This window comes from Hoplias malabaricus, chromosome X1 (assembly GCF_029633855.1).
Source record: "Hoplias malabaricus isolate fHopMal1 chromosome X1, fHopMal1.hap1, whole genome shotgun sequence".
NCBI classification, from domain to species: Eukaryota; Metazoa; Chordata; class Actinopteri; order Characiformes; family Erythrinidae; genus Hoplias; species Hoplias malabaricus.
Genome location: NC_089818.1, coordinates 4,620,161 through 4,624,057, shown reverse-complemented (window position 1 = coordinate 4,624,057; position 3,897 = coordinate 4,620,161).

Genomic DNA, 3,897 nt, shown 5'->3' with positions numbered 1-3,897 from the left:
GGTCTGTGGCGGTCCTGTGGGGGTCCTGATTATTGAAGAACCGGGGACAAACAGGTAGAATACAGTCTGTAACTGTACAACTACAAAGTGCTCCTGTGTGGTCAGTGGAGCTGATAAAATGGGCAATGAGTGTAGATACAAGGTAGGAGTTCCTGTGTAGATGATCGTTCCAAGAATATCCCACATAGGTCTCCTCTTTCTAAAGCCTCGTAGCACCCAGATTACCATGAGAAGGCATCTACTTTCACTTTGAACACTTTCTGAAACGGTGAGATGATGATATTGTAGAACTTTTGAAAAGCAAAGCCCAAATTCATGTTTTCCCAGCCACACCACACCTGATTCCGCTCATTAAGGGGATTGACAGTTAGCTGCAGAAGTTGAATCAGGTTTGCTGAAGCATGGAGAGCACAGAAATTGCTCAATGCTGTGGCCCTCCAGCGCCGGCGTCACAGAACCCTGCACTTATTACCAGGGCCTAGAGTACAACTAACCTTCAATCAGCTTAGCATCACAGGGATTAACCACACAGACATTTTTTAGCTATTGCTCTGTCCTCGCCACACTCTCGTGAGCGTGCAGCGTGGATAATCTCGTCTCCGGAGTTCACCCGCTAGCCGGCCGTTTTTGATTTGATGTGCTCTCATGATCCTCTGACGTCGGAAAAGCGGGGGGAGGGAGGGACGTCGGGTAGAAGTTTGAAATATCATTTATATACCGGCATCCAAATTTCAGAAAGTTGATGAGTTCCCTGCCTCTTTGAGGACTGGCATAGTGACCACCAGAAAGAGCACTGTGTAACATTTTTACCTTAAAGTTGTTCACCTGTAAAAAGGAGAACAGAGCCTCTGTGGTTGCAACTCTGTTCACAGCACTGCAGAAACTGCACTATGTAACTTTTGGGGGAAGGCAGGAAACCAACCCCTTCTTTGATTTCATTAAAGTGCCGTATAAATGAATTAAACTTGAGGGAACTCACTTACTGTTGTTTTACGTTAAAGTAGGTGTAGAGAAGTAGCAGCTGAAAAGCAACATCAGTGATTCTGAACACATCTTACTCTCTCTGGTTTGTTTGCATTCGGAAGCTCTGCATCTTTTGATGTAGAATGATGTGAAAACAAAATGCAGAACTCGAGTTCTTCCATTTTGTAGCACTTTTGCTCTTTGTTTTCTTTCATGCAGTTAGCACACTCTTGAATTTAGTGTCACCTTAAATAATCAGAAACAGCAAAATAAGTCACTTTTGGAGAAGGAACAGGGCGATATCTTCATCGATTCATGTTTTTTCAACGTTTGGAGGTCTCTCTGCAGCCAAAATACCAGCTAACCGGACCGAGACCCTTTGTTTTTTTCAGTCGTTTACATATAAACTAAATTAATTTTACTCGCAGTCACACAGCTCTAGGGACCTGGAGGTTGTGGGTTTGATTCCCGCTCCGGGTGACTGTCTGTGAGGAGTGTGGTGTGTTCTCCCTGTGTCTGCGTGGGTTTCCTCCGGGTGACTGTCTGTGAGGAGTGTGGTGTGTTCTCCCTGTGTCTGCGTGAGTTTCCTCCGGGAGACTGTCTGTGAGGAGTGTGGTGCGTTCTCCCTGTGTCTGCGTGGGTTTCCTCCGGGTGACTGTCTGTGAGGAGTGTGGTGTGTTCTCCCTGTGTCTGCGTGGGTTTCCTCCGGGTGACTGTCTGTGAGGAGTGTGGTGTGTTCTCCCTGTGTCTGCGTGGGTTTCCTCCGGGTGACTGTCTGTGAGGAGTGTGGTGTGTTCTCCCTGTGTCTGTGTGGGTTTCCTCCGGGTGACTGTCTGTGAGGAGTGTGGTGTGTTCTCCCTGTGTCTGCGTGAGTTTCCTCCGGGAGACTGTCTGTGAGGAGTGTGGTGCGTTCTCCCTGTGTCTGCGTGGGTTTCCTCCGGGTGACTGTCTGTGAGGAGTGTGGTGTGTTCTCCCTGTGTCTGCGTGGGTTTCCTCCGGGTGACTGTCTGTGAGGAGTGTGGTGTGTTCTCCCTGTGTCTGCGTGGGTTTCCTCCGGGTGACTGTCTGTGAGGAGTGTGGTGTGTTCTCCCTGTGTCTGCGTGGGTTTCCTCCGGGTGACTGTCTGTGAGGAGTGTGGTGTGTTCTCCCAAAGTGTGACTCAAAAGTGATCGTAGGTGTGAGTCTGTGTGTGAGTGAATGTGTGAGTGTGTGTGCTGCCCTGTGAAAGACTGGCGCCCCCTCCAGGGTGTATTCCCGCCTTGCACCCAATGATTCCAGGTAGGCTCTGGACCCCCCGTGACCCTGAATTGGATAAGGGTTACAGATAATGGATGGATGGATGGAAAATAGCTTGAGAAATGCAAGTATTGCAATCTGAAATTACTCAGGAAAGTGGTCGCTACTTTTGACCACAGAGGCACTTCACCAAAGGTTTATACTGTTGCCCTGATGTTAAATCTAAGGCCGTTTGAGTTCAAAGCACAAGTTCAACAGGACAGTGGAAGGATGCATTTAAATGAAGGCCTTAATGCGCTTGTACCATAAGGCAACGAGAGATCTAATGAGGCCGTAGTGCCAGCGTACATATTTTCCGTGAGCTCAGGGTGTCGGGGTGATTGAGTTAAAATGGCCGTCGTGTGAAATGTCACCATCTGCCTCGCGACGGCTGATCCCCAATCAATTTAAAACCGAATCCCCTTTCCCCCACGCCTCAAATCCAGTAGCAAGCCCTGAGATCTCAATTATAGATTGGCCTAATTAACTGACATCCTGTGACAGGCACAAGCCAAGGCAAGACTTCCAATCACAACCATGGAAATCAAGCTTCTGCCATCACGCCTCAGTCATATCGAGGAGTGATAGCAGGTCCACACCGGCAATGCTTGCAAATTTAAGCCGTTTTAAGCGAAGCGCCACGGCTTAATGTTTCAATCACATTGCAGCCTATGGAAAGTGCATCATCTTTGCAAACTGGTCACAGTCTGCACCGGCTGAGTTTGTATGAAGGCTTTTGAGACAGTGGTAACTTTTCTCACAAACTGTAAATGAAGCCGTTTTCACGTATGAACACCGGAAAATTTGGTCTGGACATTTTCGGAGTCTGTTTTTACTAGTGGAAATGTTACTACTTGTAGGAGGCATGGAATGGATTCATTGTGCCTGATAAAGTCCGGGTAATATCTGGTACAAATGATTCCGACATTTGCCTTCACTCAGACAACTCTTCTGGATATGTTCTGGGTTACGGATGTCCTCCAGCACGTTTCGGAAAGCTCAAAAATGCCAGCAATAAAACTGGAAATCGTTGGTAATGTTTTAAACATGTTGACTGTTCAACGTCAGTTATTCTTTGAACTCTGGCAGAATTAGTTTATTTATTTATTCATTTTGCTTTTACCAGGCAACATGAAGGAACAGTGCTGTCTGCTCCTTCAAAATCCACGGCTGGGCTACTCTATATTGTGCAGAAGAAAGAAAAAATATTTACACACCAAAATACCAAATATTTAAAAGTTTTCCATGTCCTAGCTGTTGTAGGTGTCCAAATATTGCTCGTTTATTACCTAAATACGTACGTGTTTATTTTGTAAATACATCAGTGCTTGACTAAACATCAGTGCTTGACTAAAAAACAGTGCAGTCACGCCCCAATTACCACTCCATTTATACCAACGGCACTACACAAACACTTCCAAACTCCCACTCAGAACTCCAGCCCAAATCTCCTTGGGCGTGGCGTATGCTAGCAGTAAGTTCCCCTCTGCTCGTAAACACCTGGATGCGATCTGAATTAGTTTGTATTGGGAATGTAATGCAATAACAGTATTGAACCGGAATAAAGCATATTTCATGCTGAATATGAGCATAATCAAAATTCATAAACTCGTGGGTCAAAGGCTTTCTATAAAAGACAACATTTATTGTAATGAAAGT